Genomic DNA, 10,696 nt, shown 5'->3' with positions numbered 1-10,696 from the left:
ATTTTCGGGAAACCTGCCCTTTCTTGAAGTCTGAAATTAAAAAATATTTTTACCGACACAAAATAATATTCCCGTTAAATTCTTATTGAGTAGGTAATTTACTTGTTGTGTCTATGCGCAGTTACTCTAGTTACATGACATGTACATTGTAATATTGTATAAATTGATCAGAGGGTATCAACACAACACTAAAGACTGTCAGCGCTGTATGGCGACTGTATGTAAGTATTACTAAGCACTGCTATTATAGCATCGGACACGTTTCCTATGCATCTGCTTACTGATGCCTGGCTCATTGCGCAGAAGACTTGGCCTACCCGTTTTTGGTACGCTCCCTCTGCGTAGAAACGCTAAATAGTCAAAATCTACAATTCAAATAACGGAGACATGTTATTTCAATAGCATATTACCTTCAAATCCTGTTAACCCTTCATGGTAAATGTTTATTTATAATATGTGCAGTTATGAAACTGAGTAAATCTATCTTACCTATGAGCTATGGCAATCTTGCCCTGTCATAAAGTAAGGTTATATTAAATGTCGATGTAATTTGTCGCACGCCATCTCATTATATCTTCAGCGCGTAATAAGCATTCAGAAGACGTGTACATTTTGTCAACACACAACTGTCACTTTGACATTCGTATATGTATTTAGTCTATGGCTGCATCCAATGCTGCCACCTTGTTTCAGATAATTAAAATACACTTTACGCAAAGTGGGTAAAAGTTGTAGCAATTCTGAAAGCGCTATAGTGTACGTGTATTTTTTATATTTAATTCATAAAAATTATAGAATAATTGGCGTAAAATATTAATAATATTTACAATTTTAAATCTGGCGCGTAAATAAAATTATTTAGTCTATGGCTGCGTCGCTGACGCTTTGGTGTGGGGCCAAACGCGAAATTCGCATCAAATCCAAGCGGTAGCGACAGCGATAGCGAGGGCGTTGCGAATTCGCTGCGAATATTCGCTTTGGTTTGGGGGAGGCTTTATGGTCCGCCTACTATTCGGTGACAAAAAGATGGCAACACTGATCTATGGCTGTAATCAATAATATATTAGTCTATGGAACTGGCAATAATCCAGTGTTGCCAACCGTACTATAATTATAGTATCTGTACTATAATTTTGGCCCGCATACTATGTACTAGAGGTGAGTTGGAAATACTGTCACCAGTTTGTGTACTTAAGGCCATCCTCCCACGGCGCAATTGAAGTCCGACGGAACTGAAACTAAAATTCCAGCCAGTATCTAGCTAATGTATTTCAATGGCGGCGCGCTGATGGCGAGACTGGAATCTCTCAGATTCAAAACGGTCGCGAAGAGACGCGACACGCTAGTCGCGCGGTCTCTGAAGTTTCCAGTCACCGTAAAACAGTGGTACCAACATCATTAGATTCGGTGAAAAATCATATTTTCTTACCAAAATTGGCCGCACTGTGAACATGTGTCATGCTATAAAAATCATTAACAACCCAAAACGTAAAAAGTACAAGATAAGCAAAATTGAAATAATTTAATTCTAGTCGAATAAACGCAGCAGCGTGCGTGTTGTCGGTTTTTGTACAAAACAGCTGATGGTTCAGTTTGACAGTTTGAGGTTATGTGATTATTATTTCAAGTGGTTTCAGTAGCGCCGTGTGCGAAGCATCACATTGGCCAGTTTATGAGTTCCTTCACAAACCAGTTCTGTCAGATTTCAGTTGCGCCGTGGGAGGAGGGCCTTAGTTTCGGATGAAACTACTCATACTAAGTATTTGTGGCCCAATAAACTTGTTTCAAGAAACTTGAAACGTTTAGATGTTCAAATTCGAACGCATGCGATGATCTCATCGCCGTGACTCGCCATTCGGTGATGCTGGTTGACTTTCAACGCTATTGATATTAAATGCGCGCGAGCGAGATATCATGATACACGTATGTCTAGCCGTGATATTATACTCAACTGTCATTGTTCTCCCTTTCTCCTCTGTTGTAAAGTTGGTATAGTGAAGGACAGAAATGGTCACATGTTCGTTTTATAGTATCCTATTTGAGTTCGCCTTAGTTTTAGTTTTTAACAGTTTTAGTTTCAGTTGAGTATGAGACTTTATCGAGTCCAGGAGTTCGACGCATGGTATGAGATCTCGCCGTCCGCTAGCTAGTTCGTAGTCTTGCTACGTATGAAATCATCGCCTCGGACTTCGCGACTCGCGTATGTTTAGTATAATACTACGGAATTAGTTTAAGTTGAGTATGACATTTACATCGAGTTGACGTCAGTCGCAAGCCGGCATAGCGGAGTTCTGTGGGTCTATTCTATGCTTATCGACCGCTAAAGTGATAAAGTGAAAAATATTATCAAACTTAGGGTAGGTTTGTATCAAAATATTAGCACTTATTGTAACAATTACACGAAGCCGGTTTTTATTGTTGCAATAAGTGCTATATTTTAACAGCACCTATCTTGCTGCTGTTAAAATATCGCACTTATTGCAACAATAAAAACCGGCTACGTGTAATTGTTACAATAAGTGCTAATATTTTGATACAAACCTACCCTAAGTTTGATACTATTTATCAATTTAGTGTTCGATAAGTATAGAATAGACCCACTGATAACGCTAACTGACTACGCGTTTATCTGGTTTTGTCACGTCGAGTTTCTCGATTTTTTAGTGTTATAATTGGAGCTTATAAACATAAACTGAATTCAAATTGTATGCGTGATTGTATAAATGGATAATAATTATATTATACTTAATAAACAATTTGTGTAAAAATGGCTACTAAAAGGTTAAGTTTCGTGTGGAATCGTTCCAAAGAAATAGTTACAAATTATGCCATCTGTAATGTTTGTAACATAAAAAATTCATACAAGTCAATGTCAAATTTGAAGAAACTTTTACAGTGCAAGCACCCAACTATTCATATTGACTTCGCCAGGCAAAATATAGCTCTACCTGTAAATGAAAATGCTTTACAGATAAATGAAACCAGTGCTTTTAATGCTTTAGTATTTTCTACTGAAACAGGAGTGACTAGTGCCATAGTTCCAGCTGTACCTGTCTCGAAAATGGGACTTTTCGAAAAGCGGATGTATTTTTAACGATTCTATTATAGCCGATATTTCAAATACTAGTAAGTATTTTGGAACAAGTTTCGATACTAAGTATTTTTTAATACTGGTAGTAAGTATACTTAGTCTTCAAAATCGACCAGTTTTCACACTTCTACTATGTACGATATAAAACAGGTATAGTACGCCCAAAATACTATAATTTTGAATATCGGAAAAAAATACGTAAAAATTACTACAATTCCGATATATCTGTACCATAAATTGGTGCAAAGGACTATAATTTTGGAATATAAGAAAATTAGGAGAATCTGGAAAAAAATGCGTAAAAAACCTTGAATTGCTTGCTTGAATTTGGTTTAAAATGAAATATCTTGAATTCATCGGTTAGCGTTTTTTTGTCAAAAGTCCTTTTGTCTAAAAAAAAAAAAGGCGACATTAATCACGTTTTATTTGAATTTCGTCTAAAAAAACGAGTCGTTAATTACTCTACATCCGTATTCTGTCTAAAAAAAGGTCTCATTAATTCTCTTTACACGGAATTTTTTGAAAAGTATTGGTCATTCAACGCGTACTATATTTTTGGCTGAAATACTATAATTTTGGGGCAAAGTACTATAATTCCACTTTGAAAATATGGCAACACTGCTATAATCATAGACTATAATGATTCACTTCAATCATTTCACATAACATCTACGTCATCCTGTCATTTCTGTCTGTCTACCTAGCTATTTTACTGAACGAAACAGGTAGGTACGAATATATAATGGTTTAACCATAATATTATTAAAATTAGGTAGATAAGTTTGTTATTGCTTTCAATAATAATCTATAGTTTGTTGTATCTCTCTTCCAGCTCGGCTAAAACTGATACTGGAACATTTTTGTGACACGTGTGCAATCTTGAGCTTCTCCAGCGAAATTCACACATTATCAGGGAATTCCTTAGGCTCAGGTAAAATACCATCCTTAATGCTTCGGCCACATAGGCAGGTGCTATGCTTGTCTACTAAAAACCACTGCCACATTGCTCGCTACATGCTTAGGTATAAATTCATTTGACACTTGGAGCGCTCAAGTCAACAACGATGTCACTCTCAAAACTAACAAGAAAGCTACTTCTCTTAGAGAACTTAAGTTTAAAATTTCGAAAGTCTCAAATTCGAACTTGTTGAGTGCATAATGTCAATTCATCCAATGCGTCATTATTCATAACCTCAACATATACGGTGTTTGACGTTTGTCATACTGAAGAAACATCCGCCATCTTGCAAAATCACTAGGTGACACAATAAAAATAACCGACACGTATGACGATAGTTATATTCTCAGGATTTTTATGTTTCGTTTTTTTTAACTAAGCTGTCAATACTTTCTATTGAAGTAACGGCTTCGTCTGCCTCATGAAAAACCGCCACTGCTCTCAAAATTTGTAGTATTTGTGTTTGTTACATTATTTGCCGCCCCACATGCAACATATGTCCTGCCTACCCCAACAGGATGTCACTGCACAAACCCATTATAGAAGATCATTGATTCAACAATTAGTCATCATTCATTCTTGAAATGCTCTGTGACTTTTGATAATAATTATTAATTGTTTTTTGTGTTTCCAGATTTGTCCGATTCTCAATATCTGCAATACAATCTACACCCAGGGTACATTATAAATAACTGTTGATTTTCCAACGACCATGGATATCAATTCGTTACCGACAGAAATCTTAATTGAGGTATTCAAATACCTCCCATTTGATGACATCGTTCGAGTAGAACAAGTATGTAAGCGATGGAAAGAGGTCAGTGCGAGTCCTGGCATTTGGGATAGAATGCTGGTCAAATACGTTGGAAATGACAGTTACTACCCCTTGGACAAATTTATGAAAAAACATAGACGGCATTTTAAACTTGTTAGATTCATTCATATCCATTCGCTTTCGGATGGAGGTCACCTGAAATATATTTTTGGCAGATGCCCTAAAATCAATAAACTTATCGTGACCGATGCTTCAATAATTGGCGAGAAGAGAGTTATGGAAGTATTTTGCCATATTTATTCTCTTCGTGATTTGGTAGAGTTGAATATAACTGGTAACAATTTTATGATGGAGGGAGTTATAAATTTTAATTTCGGTGTCTTTCGCCGGTTGAATACTTTAATATTCTGCGATAAAATTTCTACCTTCAGTTTTGATACTCTTCTCAACTGTCAAAATCTTGAGCATTTAATTTTTAAAAATTACTTTTTTCCCGTATCTATCTTTAAACCCTTATTAATGCAACAAAAGCAAAAATTAAAGTCTTTAGGATTATATGGCATTGATGACACCACTTTGCAATACATTTCAGGATTTCCAAATATTTCCAAGCTTCAAATGAATGGAAGCTATAGGTTGACAAATTGCGGGCTAAAGCACTTGCGTAATTTAAAAAAGTTAGAGTCATTAAAAATTTTCCATAATGACAAATTTACTTCAAAAACCATAATAGAATTGTTATCAAACATGGACAACTTAGTGAAGATTTATTTAAGTGAAATTAAAAATGTTGACATGGAAGTTGTGCATGTTATTGCTCAAAAGTGTCCTCGTATTAAGAAGGTGACATTCGTATACTGTCCGTTAGTAAGCAATAAAGCCACGGTAACAGAATTATTTTCTAAAGAAGTTTCTGTTGAAGTATATGATGAAAGTACACAGCCGAGAGGAAAGCCTGTAATATTAATTGATCCTTATTTTGGTTAGGCTATTTAGGAACTCAACTTTTTATTTTAATGGCTTTGTTTCTGACGGTAGTTGTAGCGATAGTGATTATTAGTTGATGGACTTTACTTTATCAATACAACAGCCGTGGAATTCATGAAAATGAATGGAGGGTGGAATCTGGCCGTAGTGAATTATGCGCTCGCTACATCGGCCGCGGAAGCCGAAAAGTTCCCAACTAGTCAGTTAATTACCACCAATAAAATAGTTATTTTTCAAAAAATATTATAAATTATCTATCCTATGTATTTTTTGTTTTACTGAGTGGACCTTGAAATCAGAAACGACGGTAAACCTCTATGTGCCTTACTTACAATAACATAGTCTATGCTGCAGTGTTTCCCAATTGCCGATCGGTAGAATAATTATCATGTCGATTGCCTATTCAAGTGATAATTTTTTTTCGGTCATGTCTTTTTTTTTTTTTTTAAATTCAAGTGTCACTCATTTAATGCTGAGTGATATGATTGCTATACTTTATATTTATGGTATTAACAATATTCTTAAAGGATGGATAGTTATTATATTATGTACGAAGATAGTTGATTCTTAAGGTACTTACGAGATTAAATAAGTAACTTAGAAAATATGTCAATAGTTTCTTACGTGTAAGTAATGTAACGTTTTTGTTATATATTGTTTTGTTTCGACAACAAAATATACTTACATATTTAAGTGTGTCACCCATGTGATGCTAAGTGATATGATTTCTACGAACCTAATTTACAAAATATTATTATTAAAGTATAGATTATATTATTAATATCATTTGGGATACTGATTGACTTCTGTGTGTGAGGTTTTGACAAAAGGAGCCGGTCACTCAAACCGACATTGCACTTTAAAGTATGCAATAGTTGATGTTGACCGATTTTCAGTGCAAAATCCCACTTTCTGAAAATATGTCTTTGTAATAGACAACACTGTTTCATACCACCAAGAGACTCAATATGTTTCAATACTGCAGAATCAATTCCACAATCCATCAGAGAGAGATTATTAATTTGAGGGCATTTGAGTAAAATGTGTTTGACATCTTTGGCATTCGTACGTGTGAATTGAACGAAAGTGATAAATTTAAAGTGGTCGTTATTAATTCTCGGCATGCCGGCCACATATTTACCGTCGTAGGTACTTTATCAGCATCCGATCAGAAGTTCTGCGACTAAGAACGACTTCTTTCCATCGCTTGCATACTTGTTCTACTTGACCAATAGAATCATGAGAGAGGTATGCGAATATTTCAATATATATTGATGACATGATGTATATCGTCGATTTATCTGAAAAGAGTAAACATCTACTATTACATAGGTAGGTACTGACAGTAATAATAAATAAAGTAGTAAATTTCTGTATAACTTAGTGGTAAAGTTGTAGTACCTATTCTGGTGTTTAAACTGGTGTGGTGTGGCTAAACTGAAATTTACATACTTTATTGGCAATACTCAATCATTATAATACTATATTTTATTTCAAGAGCTTGGCAACTAGTCTATGTTGGCAACTCTGGCCGAGAAACTGCTGAGAAAGGTCAATTTGACATTTGGAAACTTTCAGTAAACAGTTACAGTGCTTTGATATTCAATCGAGTTGTTGCCCGGTAAAAAGCTTTTCAATAGAACACACAAAAATACATTACTTGACCATAAAAAAAATTCAGTTTTACTCATTTTTTATTATTTCAGAAGAAAAAGCCTGCAGATCTGAGTCAACGCGCTATTTTCAAACCTCGTACGAAGATTGTGCCTGATGCTGTTGAGGCAGTAGAAAAAAAAACAAGCAAAAAAGCACCAAAAGCAAAGCTGGTGCTCTCTTTTCAAGATGAAGATGAAGAATAATTATAGCTCAGGTGGGAATGATAAAAAGTTTATTCCTAATAATATCTTTGTTGATTTATTATGTTCATCGCGCATTGCTTAAATATTATATAAAATAGTGTTTTACGTTTCACGCATAATCAGCGATCATCGTTTAAGATGAATGTGGATTAGTCAATTATCATAGTTTGGTTTACGCAATATTACGATTTGTTATCTCATTTCAGTAATTTGATTGATTATTGTGTTTTAACTGTCTGTATAATATAATAGTACAAAACCTTTAAAGATAATAAACATTCAATTTCATATTGTCGTGTTGGTAAAAGTTGCATTTGCGTGAGTGATATCGTTATAATGGCTGTCGTGGAATTCTGTCAAAAAATTTATAATAAAAGAAGTCTTATGTATCACTTATTAATTATGGTATTTTTTTTGCTATTTCTGTTTATATTCATTTTGCGCTGTCTTTTTTTGTCATTGTGAGATGATTCGATTTATCAAAAACTGTTAATATTTAATTATCTGAAATTACTAAAATACTATTGTGTGTCTCTGTAAACCTGATTTCAAAATATGTAATATTATGTTTTTGCCTGTTGCGAATAGTATATATTGTTACATATTCTGGTTTCATAACTCATTGACTGCAGACCCGTTACTTACAATGTAATTATCATGCTAATGGTATCTAATGGCGAACTAATTGGCAACGTACCTGTTGCGTCAGGCGCACAGAATGAGTTAAACATTATATATATAATCTAAATGTAAATATAATTATATTAATTAATCTAAATATAATTATATATATAATCTAAATGTTGATAATCTTAGCACATACAGATGATTTTTGTATAATATAAAAAATTAAGTTTTCCTTAAATTTGTGTTTATGTAATATAGGAACAAAATTACAATGTTTTTTTTCATTTTAAACTGCTATTTTAGAATATGTACCTACTTAGAATACTAATTTTAAATGAATAAATCGTTTATTAAATAAAAATATATAACTCTTTTTCATCCTACCACGCGCCACCAATGGAAGATTCCGACTTTAAGTTGTCAAAAGTTTCCCTAACAAAATATGCTATAACCTTCAATGGGTATTTCAAAAACCGCTATAACACTATGTTACTTACAAAACCCGCTTAACCAAACATTTAAGTCTTTTATTCAATCAGTGGACTAGAAATACAATATAAATAGATATGCAAAATATTTCCAAAAATGATCTATCATTGGGCAAAAAAAGAAAAACATCGATAATCCCTTTATCCATAAACTGAGAAATTATACACAAAAACCAAATTATACTAGTTTTATGATTTCAAGAATAATTTTTGCTTCATTTGTTGGTAATCATCATAATTTTTTTTGTACATAATATTTAAATTAAGTTTCTTCCATAATATGGTGTTAATATTATTATGCTCCATTTGAGACATTATTTTAATAAAATTCATGCACAATATTCATTTTCAAATAGCATTAGATATAATTTATTTAGTAATAGTTTTATGTTCTTCTTGATGCGGCTACCCTATGTGGGTCAGCCTCTCCAGTATTTGCCTGCATATGGATCTGTCAAAAGTTGCTTTCCTCCAGCCTCATGAATGTTAGTTTTTTTGTCATGTGTGACACGTACAGGACCCAAAGTACCCAAAGTACACAAAATTATTGACCCTTTCAAAATTGCCGTAGAACACCCTGAAAGTATCACAAATGTTTGTCCGGCCCTCTGGATACAACCATGTATTTTGGTTTTTTCACATTAAAAGTGAATCCGCATGTGCTGGTATTTTCCTCAAGGTGACAAAAATATTTGACAGTGTTGTCAAAATCATCAAGTACCTATATCATTTATTTATACAGAATTCAATAGCATTATGTACTTACTGTACTTACCATAATAAACATTACTAGTGTGTACAAATGAGATGATTTATGCCTTAGGAACATGCAGCCTATTAGAATACATCTGCTGGTGCAGATGTGGAATTGGTTAATTTTAGGGATTCATTTAAATTGCAAGTAATTAACTGCTGTGAAGGTGTACCTTCATAGCAGCCTCGGATGACAACCGGCACTGTACACCGACGACCTTGCCTGGAAATGGACAATGAAACAGGTAGAGTAAACCTCTCTAACGACTCGAGTATGCGCATTGGGACGTATAATGTTCGCACCCTGCGTACCCCCGGAAAGGACCTGCACGCCACACGCATCATGCACACATACAGTGTGGACATCCTAGGGCTGAGTGAAGTGCGCTGGAAAGGATCCGGGAGAAAGTTGATTGAGGGTTACTTTATTGTCTACTCAGGTCAGGAGCAATATCATCGCCAGAGAGCGACCCGTTGTCTCGTGAAATGGGATCCAATCTCGGAGAGACTGATACGTGCTTCCTTCAAGACGCCTGGTAGCTCCTTGACCATCTTTCAGTGCTGCGCCCCCACTGAGGATGCCGACGCGCAGATAAAGGATGCCTTCTACGATTCTCTCCACGCGGCAGTCTCCGCCATCCCCCGAAGAGACCGCGTGATTGTAATGGGGGATTATAATGCGAGAGTAGAAGCAGACCCGGTGCTTGTCCCCAGGGTGATGGGACGACACGGCCTCGGTGAGCCCAACGATAATGGTGAGCGGCTCGCAGAATTCACCACTCTGAACGAGCTCGCCATCGGAGGCACTGTTTTCCCCCACAAAGACATTCACAAATACACGTCGACGTCTCCTGATGGAAGCACTAGGACGCAGATTAACCACTTCTTGTACAGCTTGAAGCACCGAAAGGAACTTCTCGACGTGCGTACTTACAGAGGCGCCGATATCCATAGCGATCATGTGTTACTCATTGGAATCATCCGAGTAAAACTCAGTCGGCCAGGCGAGGCCTCCAAAGCGCAAACGAATTGACGTTGAGAAGCTCCGACGCCGCAGAATTAGGGTCGACTTCGAAACTGCTGTACGAGATAGTATAGATCGTATCTACGAGCGCCACAAATCAGAATTCGACCTCATTGAGGCGGACTGGAGCCTCA

General features: G+C 35.5%; 1 long non-coding RNA gene across 1 annotated transcript; it reads left to right on the top strand.

The window, feature by feature from the left end:
• The first annotated feature begins 3,732 nt into the window (after nucleotides 1-3,732).
• LOC147080020 (uncharacterized) lies at nucleotides 3,733-8,724 on the top strand. The gene is made up of 4 exons (XR_015071637.1): nucleotides 3,733-3,816; nucleotides 3,924-4,022; nucleotides 4,684-7,143; nucleotides 7,518-8,724. It is a non-coding gene; the product is annotated as an uncharacterized LOC147080020 (long non-coding RNA).
• The last annotated feature ends 1,972 nt before the right edge of the window (nucleotides 8,725-10,696 follow it).

This window comes from Rhyacophila brunnea, unplaced genomic scaffold (assembly GCF_057557595.1).
Source record: "Rhyacophila brunnea isolate RB1 unplaced genomic scaffold, BYU_Rbru_1.0 scaffold_1, whole genome shotgun sequence".
NCBI classification, from domain to species: domain Eukaryota; kingdom Metazoa; phylum Arthropoda; class Insecta; order Trichoptera; family Rhyacophilidae; genus Rhyacophila; species Rhyacophila brunnea.
The sequence above is the reverse complement of the archived record's forward strand: the minus strand, read 5'-3'. Positions and strand labels throughout refer to the sequence as shown.